Source organism: Hyperolius riggenbachi, chromosome 3 (genome assembly GCF_040937935.1).
Source record: "Hyperolius riggenbachi isolate aHypRig1 chromosome 3, aHypRig1.pri, whole genome shotgun sequence".
In the NCBI taxonomy this organism is placed as follows: domain Eukaryota; kingdom Metazoa; phylum Chordata; class Amphibia; order Anura; family Hyperoliidae; genus Hyperolius; species Hyperolius riggenbachi.
The window spans coordinates 343,399,674-343,409,227 of record NC_090648.1 but is presented as its reverse complement, the minus strand read 5'-3'; the positions used below and the strand labels follow the sequence as shown (position 1 = coordinate 343,409,227).

At 47.8% G+C, this 9,554-nt stretch overlaps 1 protein-coding gene across 7 annotated transcripts in view; it reads left to right on the top strand.

Annotated features, from left to right (window-relative positions):
* Positions 1-1,178: 1,178 nt before the first annotated feature.
* Positions 1,179-9,554, top strand: part of GAS2L3 (growth arrest specific 2 like 3) — a 174,712-nt gene continuing 166,336 nt past the window's right edge. For 3 of the 7 annotated variants that reach the window (XR_011030466.1, XM_068276979.1, XM_068276974.1), the window contains exon 1: positions 1,373-1,510. The gene's annotated coding sequence lies outside the window, so the exon portion shown is untranslated. Of the gene's footprint in view, positions 1,300-1,372; positions 1,511-2,336; positions 2,356-7,156; positions 7,494-9,554 lie in introns of those variants that run through there. The other 4 variants (XM_068276976.1, XM_068276975.1, XM_068276977.1 and 1 more) reach the window with 4 other exon arrangements.

Sequence of the window (9,554 nt, the reverse complement as noted above, 5' to 3'; positions counted from 1 at the left end):
TTGGTGTCCTAACTCTGGCCCTGTAACATGCATAGTGCACACATGCAAACATTCATTGCGTCAAACCTATCTAGGGATTAGGAGCATACATCCTGACGTCCTATCCTGGGACAGATAGCGCATCATACCAATCGCACAAGGGAGCTAACGTAATGTATTCTCTCCCTCCTTTCCGTTTGTGTTTTTTGTCAGCATGCACACAACTCATGCTGGTGTATGTGCATGGTGCGCATGGATACATTTTGTTAGCTCCCTTGTGCGATTGGTATGATGCGCTATCTGTCCGAGGAGAGGACGTCAGGATGTGTGCTCCAGGCCTAATCCCTAGATAGGTTTGATGCAATGAATGTTTGCATGTCTGCACTATGCATGTTACAGGGCCAGAGTTAGGACACCTACATTTACCTGGGTACTTCTGCGCAGTGTAGGTGACTAAGCAAAATAATGCATTCTTCTGTGAACTAAGATCATGGCTTTTTTTCTTGTAACCAATAATTGAACTTTACCCCAATCAGTAGCTGATACCCCTTTCCCGTGAGAAATATTTTCCTTTTCACAGACAGATCATCAGGGAGCAGTGTATGGCTGATATTGTGGTGAAACCCCTCCCACAGTGTGATGTCAGGACCATGGTCCTGACATCACACTGTGGGAGCTTTGTTGCATTGAGAGAAATAACAGCTGTTTCCACCTAGCAAAAAAAAAAGCAAGCAGTATCTCCTTACAGTGACATCACCTGCCAGCAGTAAAAATGTCACCATGTGATAAATGTCAGAATGTAAATCAGGGAGATGAAGGACTTTACAATGGGCAAACACTGACTAAATCATTTATACATAATTATTGTAAAAATGAAGCAGTTTTTAATTGCATTATTTTCACTGGAGTTCCTCTTTTAACTACTTACAGCAGTTTATAAATGACTGTGACAGCTAACAACAAAAACGTGTAATAACAAAAAACAGTACTGTATATTTTACTACATTAATTAATACAATACTGTACACGGAGACAACATTAATACAGTACTGTACATGGAGACAACATTAATACAGTACTGTACACTGAGACAACATTAATACAGTACTGTACTTGGAGACAACGTTATGTTTGAAATGTTGTGACTCGAGTCGTTAGTGCTGAAAACCCCTCCCAATAAATTCTGGTCAGCTTTGTGACAGTCCCGTGTGTATCACACAGCAGGCAAAGCTTCCTCCCTGCAGCCACACGGAGCTCTCCTCCTCACGCCTCTGCCCGGGGCAGGGCTGCATCGAGTCGCTTGGATAGACATTGCGAAAGGTGATTGGCCAATTCGAAGCTTTCTAGTCAAAGGGAACCAATTGATTTAATAAGGAAGATGAGGGCGGGGCAGGCGGTTTGTCTGAACAGGGCAGTGTGGTCACAGTCTGCATACTATAGTGTGTATAGTGCTGGCAGCGGGACATCCATGTGAGAGCGGCCCCGCAGCGCCTCTTCCCCGGCCTCGCCGGGCGTCCTGCATTGCTGTGAAGTGAGTAGAGGTGTGCGAGTTGTGCTGTGTACGTGTATACGGCTGGCTGCTGGGTAGGGGCTGAATTGTGCAATCTCCATCTGTGGGAAAGCTGTGATATGTGCGACGTCCCTGATTTGACAGTTGTTCCCTCCGTGCTGGTGACAGCTGGGAGCTATTCGTGAGTGACGCTGCTGCACTCCTGTACATGCAGTGGGCTGCCGCTTATTTACCGCATACAGTTTTATTTTGTGGATACAAGTATCACGTGCTGTCCAATCACGTGTGTGCGAGGGGCTATAGGAGCCCGACCATGAGCCAAGTCCTGGACAGCATTGCTCTAGTACTCTGTGGGGACGGTGACTCATATGGTGGGATGCTGGGAGTCTCAAAAACCCTTATGTCATTGCAAGCTGGCAGTCATTGCAGTGCTGGTCCCAGTCATTACTCGTGTAAAATGCCTTTTTTTTCAGCACGTTGCAAGTGATAAAGTAGTAACCAATACTGTTAGCTTAAAATTAAATCAGATTTGTTTTTCCTTTGGCTTTGCATGTCCTCCTCGAGACCACCCCTGCTGCTTTGTACCATCTGACAGGTCGTTGCTGCACTCCGCTTTGTGCACAAGCATGGCCATGCTGGCTCTTTTTTGAGTATGGCTGCGCGGTAGTACAAAGCCACTTGAGGATGAGTGGCTTCAGCTTACTGGGCAAGCTTGGCTGCACTCTCACAGTACTGCTTCATTTGTATGTGGTAAGAAGCACAGCCACAAGAACATAGCCGACAAGCTCTTGTCAGATATGCTCAGAGGGTCCTTGTACGTTAACGGTGGGGTCGAGAAGGAGTTGGGAATCCTTCCCTCTACCTAGGTAAGTGGTTGTCTGGTTTTTCTCTGGCAATTTCCTGCAGGAGGTTTTCTCCTTGTATACACAAAATGCCTTTTTAGCAGTGTACAATTGAAAAAGTACTAAGCAATAGAGATGAACTTAAAGGACCACTATCACGAAAAAAGTAAAGTAGGTAGTTAAAATCTGACAAGTTTTGGGCTTGTCAATCTCCTCACAGGGGATTTTCAGGGTTTTCTTTGTTTTGAGCAGCATTTCCTGTACAGCAGTTGCAAAGTGTAAGGGCCAGTTTCCACTAGGAGTGGTGCGATGCGGCTACATAGCTGCATCGTACCGCAGGTGTCCTGAAACACATGCACAGCAATGGAAGAGTTTCCACTGCCTGCATGTTGTGCGGAGAGATCCGAGAATCTTCAGCATGCTGCAGATATCTTTCTCGCAGGGCCGCAGCCGCGTCCCACCTCCAATACACTTCCGCATCGGGAGATGCGAAAGTGATGCGATGCGGCTAGGTAGCCGCATTCGCATCACTTTGTAGTGGAAACCGGCCCTTACTGACAAAATAGTGTGCAAGTGATTAGGGAGGCTGGCTGGTATCTTATTTTGGCAGCTAAACTGCTGTTTAGGAAATGCCGTTGAAAACAAAGAAAACCCTGAGAATCCCCCATGATGAGATGGACTGGCCCAAAACCTGTTGGTTCTGGCAGATTTTAACTGTCTACTTTTTTCGCGATAGTGGCTCTTTAAACTAGTACCGTAAGGAGAAAAGAGTTGAACTTACCTGGTGCTTCTTAAAGGGAACCAGAGACGAAGCACCCTCATGTATTTTATTACATTTATCGGTGGGAACATGACAGTAAACACCTACCCTGCTTTTAGTTTAAAGGGCCGTACACACGCCGGACTGGAGGCAACGACTGGTCCGTCGTCACCTCCCGCCGGGTTGGTGTTCCAGCAACAGTCCGGCGTGTGTACAGTCTGTCGGCGGACTGATACGGCTGTTCCTGAGCGATCCACCGGGCTGATCGCTCAGAAACAGCCGTATCAGTCTGCAGACAGACTGTACACACGCCGGACTGTCGCTGGAACGCCCACCCAGCGGGAGTTGACGACGGATCCGTCGTTGCCTCCAGTCCGGCGTGTGTACAGCCCTTTAATCTTCTCTGCTTAATCTGTCTATAATCAGCTGTGATAAGAATCCCTGACTGAGTCAGTCGAGGTTTGACCTGGAATCATTATAGCTGAGTCACTCTTTTGTGGAGTCTTTTCAAGCCCAAGCCTTCCCCCTCCTGGATCAGATTTCCTGCATTACATACTGAGAGCTCTGATGACATGGGAGGGGCTGCTGCTGCAGGAAAAATCTGTCTATAAGACAAGTGTGGCTGTGTGAACTGTGTGCTCTGTCTGTGCAGCCAGTCATCCTTATTATCTACTGTATGCAGTTTCATTACTATGAGAGACACTTCCTACAGGCAGCCAAACAGCATACCAGAATATGAAGTTGAAAGCACACAGATGAAATGCTGCAGCAGCAGCCCTGCTTGTCTATAGTCTCATAGAAGCTAGACAGCACATCCAGAACACCTCATAACCTGGAAGCAAAGGGATATGAGCCAGCGGCCATATTGGAAATTTCCTGGAGCAATAATGGATAAAAAGCACTCAAAAAGGCACACCAGAGTGGCAAAATTATCGGGTAGAGCATTTATTCTTTACAAGCTATCAACTGAGATGTTTATTTTGTGTGAATCGTTCATCTCTGGTTCCCTTTAAAGCAGTAGGATCAGCCATACTATGCCAGGGAAAAAAAACACATATATAAGTAGATAAATACTTGATCTACTTACATAACACATGTATTATACTGTCCACGTTTTGATTTCAGTGAATGTTATATAGTAAATTACAAGAATTCTGTTCCTGGTGGGGGCTATGTCTTTTGCCCACAGTTAAGGCTAACTCCTGATGTCATTTCTGCCCTTTACTTTTTTTCTTGTCTCCTCCAATCGCTGAGTCGCCTCAGCCTTGCTTGTAAACACAAGTGAGTAGGGGATTAGGTTTCAGATAAGAAGCTGGCAGGGAAATAAAGGGAAGAGGAGGAATAGATTATAGATAAAAAGAACCCCCAGCATGCAATTCTTTGGCACGACTACTAAAGGGCCAGTGTTCCTTAAAGAGAGTCTGAAGCGAGAATAAATCTCGCTTCAGACCTCATAGATGGCAGGGGCACGTGTGTCCCTGCTAAACCGCCGCTATCCCGCGGCTTAACGGGGGTCCCTGATCCCCCAAATCCCCTCGTTTTAGCGGGGGAGCGATTCCTGGTTGGGGCAGGGCTAACCACCGCAGCCCTGCCCCACGCGCGTCTGTCAGCGCGTATCCCTGCCTCTCCCCCCGCCCCTCTCAGTCTTTCTTCACTGAGAGGGGCGGGGGAGAGGCGGCGATGCGCCGCTGATAGACGTGACTGGAGGCAGGGCTGCAGCCGTTAGCCCTGCCTCCAGGAGCGACCAAGTCTGCGACCAAGTGTCCCTTGGGGGTGAAGGGACCCCCGTTTAGCGGCGCTATTGCGGCTATTGTGGCGGTTTAGCAGGGGCACTCGTGCCCCTGCTAACTATGAGCTCTGAAGCGAGATTTATTTATTCTCGCTTCAGAGTCTCTTTAAGTATGTGATAACTCCAAATCATAACAGCAGAAAAAGTTTTGAATGCAGGATTAGCATCTTTATCACTTAATACACTCAGACCAGTTGCTGTTGAAATTTGATTTTTATGGTGACGATACCGCTTTAATGCTTCCCCACAGACCTCCTGTGCCCGCGCAGCCAGTCAACGATGCTCCTGTCTCTGCCTCTGGTTCACGTTTAGAATTTAAGACTTTAAAGTCTAAAAACCACTGCGCCTACGCAGCCGCATCCTCACAAAGTACAGTTGCGCCTACACAGTATGCTCCTGGTGATGTAAGCCGGAGCGAGGATGGAACCACACAGATGCAGTGTGGTTTTTCAAATTCCAGAAGTGAACCGGCGACGAGGATGGGAGCATCGGTGAGTGGCTGCGCGGGCACAGCATGTCTGTGGGGGACCGTTAGAAGCCCCAGGTAAGTTAAACTCTCTTCTTTTACCTCTACCCCCCCTAAAGTACTCCTTTTTAAAGGGAAGATCTGGGGTGAATTAAAAAAAAAGTTCTATTTACCTGAGGCTTCCACCAACCTTTGGCATCCGTCCTATGCCCTCACAGCAGATCCGCTCCCAGCTGGTGGCCCTGGGTCCCCTCTGTTGCCGGTGCCGCCCGGCATCTATTGTGCATGCGCCACTCGTGACTGCACTCACATAGCCTGGGCAGAACAATAGTCCACGTGAGCGCGAGCGGCACTCGCGCAGGAGCAGAAGATGCCGACTTGGCAAGGTTGGAGGGGGCCACTGGCTGGGAGTGGATCTGCGGCAAGGGTACAGGGCGGCTGGAGGATGCCCCGAGTAAGTAGATTTTATTAGTTTGCTTGGACCTTCCCTTTATGATTAGGTCACATTATTTTTTTTTTTTTCCTTTTTGTCACAGGAACTAAAATGAATTGGGCTGAACTTCAAGGGTGCATACATACGTCCAATTTTGATTGGTCAGTGATTTATCCAATTTTACCACCTTCATGTAATATGAGGGCCACCAGACTTTCAATACTATGAACAGATTGGCCTCGATTCATAAAACTGCCTGCGAGCGGGGAAAGTCGAGCGGGGAAACACCGCTGTCGGTATTTCCGCCTTCAGGGTGGTAATTCATAAAAATTTAGCTACTTGTGATATACGTGCGGAGATACTCCGCTGTAGGCAGGCGTTAGGCTGTCGGGAGACGTGCGGAAACAGGGGAAGCAGGCGGAATCCCTCCGTGCGGTGTTCTCTCTGCAGCTGCTTGGGAGGTCTGTCCCATTCACTGCAACGGATTCCGCACGCTTCTCGCCACATCAGAGGTAGCGGTAATACCCGTCCGCATACCGCTACCTCTAATCTTTATGAATTGACATTTGTTACTGTTGCTGTGATAATCACCGCGCAAGGCGGTGATTGATCACTCTGCTCGCAAATGTCGGCTTTTCATGCGGAAAAAGCCTTTATGAATGCATATTTTGGTGTGTGGTCGGTAAAGTGAGCGTTTTTTTGCATTTCCGAATGCGGGAATGCTTTATGAATCGAGGCCATTGTGTTTGTCGCTCTCATGCTGCATGGAAGTGATACATTTAGCCAAACCAATAGAATGTGTATGCACCCTAACTTTGCATGGTACAAACTTGATTAATTATCCTGAGTCTGATCAACCCTGTGTAAAGCCTAATTAATTTTGAAGTCTTGAAAATATTAAATATTGAATTACTATTACTATATTTTTGACTAACTGTTCTGCTGTAAGAGTAGCTACAGGTTTTTTTGGATTCTAGTAGTGTTTTTCTTACACCAGAAACTGAAAAATGTGTTTTCCAATAAGTTCCATGATATGTCTGTAAAGGTGGCTATAAACTAGTAGATGGCCAACAGATTGAACAAGCTGTTAGACCCCCCCCCTCTCTGATCTGAGAACGATGTTACTGCCATACACTGCAAATAAATTTTTTAATAATTTCACTTTGACTAGAAGGCCCCCAGGTTTCCATCCTCTCCACAGGACCCTGTGTTGGTAGAGTGAAAGCTCCTCCTGTGTCCTGTCTCAATACCTACTGACCACCTGTTACTTGGCGGCATAAACGGTCATGTAAAGCTGTGTACCCCATTGAGATTTTACCAATGATTTTTCCCAATGACCACCCTTTTTTTTTTTTTTTTTTTTTTTTTGCGCGACAGGTGGTTGTTTCCACAATCTCGGGACGTGGGTACAAGTACATGATCACGCAAGCGTGGCTTAGCATTGTGCGGCGATAACTACTGTCATGGTGGATTGGTTCTTTAAGATCCCTGACGACTCCACGTGAAGTACCGCAATCTTGCTTGACCTCCCATTTGTGCCCGTCGGAGTATCGGTGCATACATCACAAGCAGGAAGAGGCGTCGCTTAACGACCGTTGTCAAGGGGGCGTAGCTGGATCCGTCGGGTGGTGAGTACGAGGCTGCCAGGTCACTGGAAACAGGTGTCCCAGCGGGGAGGGAGACCGGTTGCAGAAGGAAGCGTGCCAGTGGCCAGGTGAGTAGGCTCCGCTATCAACACTATGCAGGGGCCTGGTGGAGTACTATTTGAGATGGGTGGAGAACTAGAACAGGTCCACTGCCCCTTTCAACTGAGATCTTCTGTCTGGAGCGAGTGATAGTTTCTATCGATTTGGCCAGAAATCTGTTGATCTTGCAATTGGGCAGCCATGTTTGGGCATCAATCTCCATCAGATCAGATTAGAGATCGGATCTGCCTAGGATCGATAAGTGTATGGGTCCCTCAAATGAGGTTGTTCAAATATTTTAAAGTAAATCTGAGGCAATCATAGAAAGAAGTATTTATATTTGTGGGGCTTCCTTCGGACTCCTGTAGACTGTTAGCTCCCTCCGTGTCTGTGTGGAACGGCCCGGAAGAGGATGGGGGAAGCCTCTGGATAATCCAGAGGCTTACTTCTATTAAGATGAGTATGCCTTTTGGGCCACTTTTTCCCCTAGCAGTGTACTTTAACCAACTGTGCAGAATGCTCCCTGCTACAGGAGTGTGTTAGGGGGTGTGCATGCGCAGTAGGGCTGCACGATTTTCCGGTTTTAAACTGAAACCACGGTTCCTGTAAAGACTATCTGGGGATCGTCAGTATCTGGCGGTTTTCGGTTTTTAGTGCCCGCGGTGCCCGTGCTTGGCCGCATGGTCCGCCTACCACTACGCACCGAGGAGAGACGCCGTAGTGCATATTTCATATGTTAATGAGCCGGGGGAGGGGGGGGCGAGTCCAGTAGAGAGCGGCACAGGGCTTCTCCAATCGCTGGAAAGCAATGGAATGACTGAGGCGGTAGGCGGAGCTGTATGCTCTGTACAGCTCCGCCTACCTCTGCCGTCATACCATCGCTATCCAGTGATTGGTGAAGCTGTGTGTGCCGCTCCGGACTGGATTCGCCCCCCCGCCGCCCGGCTCATTAGCAATCATGAATATGCACTGCTTCTGTGGAATGGATCCGCCCCCCGCTGCCGGGCTCGTAAGAGTCCCGTACGCCGCACATTAGTACTACTGCACGCACACTTAAGTGAACAAAATAAATTGCGTTTTACTCACCTGGGGCTTACCTCAGCCCCTGCAGCTGATCTGTGCCCACGACAAGTCGCTCTGATGCTCCGAGTCCTGACGGCGAAACCAGAAGTGGCCGCCGGCGGGACTCGGAGCATCAGAGCGACTCGTTGTGGGGCACAGATCAGCTGCAGGGGCTGAGGTAAGCCCCAGGTGAGTAAAACGCAATTTATTTTGTTCACTTAAGGTTCACTTTCAGCCGAGGGGTCATCATAGAGGGCTTCAGGCTTTATAAATGTGCATTGCCTGAAATGCAATGCGAATGCACGGCAAATTTTTCTGACAGAGCCCGCCATAGCTAGGCTCCTGACCCCCCCCCCCCCCCCCCCCCCCCGCTAAAGCTTGGTTTGAAAAAAAAAATCGTGAATAAATCGAAATCTCAATTTCTAAGAGAAAAATCGCAATTTCGATTTTTACCCAAAATCGTGCAGCCCTAATGCGCAGTAGTTCATGACAATACAGGCAAATAGCAGACTTTATTGGGCTTACAGTGGCATAGCTGAGGGGACCGGCAGGACATCAAGGGAGAAGATTGACTACAGGGGACTGGAATGAAGCCCTGGTTAAGTATAAAACCTTTTTCCACTGTCTCAGGTACACTTTAAACTCAAACATTGGGCCTGGTTCACTAAACTTTGTGTGCTGTTGGTGCACAAGAAAGTTTAGTGAATTTTGACCCATGGAGTCTTTCTTTATTTGGGTATATTTATGTGTATGTTAGTCTTTTTGATGGCATTAAAAGGCATGAGAACGTCTTATGCGTCTTTACTCCTCTGTCTACCCAATGTACAACTCTTTTATTTTGGTTGTTCAAAACAATTGTTTTGGATGAAAATCTAGAGCATGTACTATACATTGGTGGACTCCCCTTTAGTGACTGGCCAAGCGGGAAAATCTCAAGGAAAAATTTTTTTAGTCTGCGGAGCTAGGCACCTGCTGCCCATCATCCTATCTATATACAACATCACCGAGTAATTGACAGAGGATTGGGC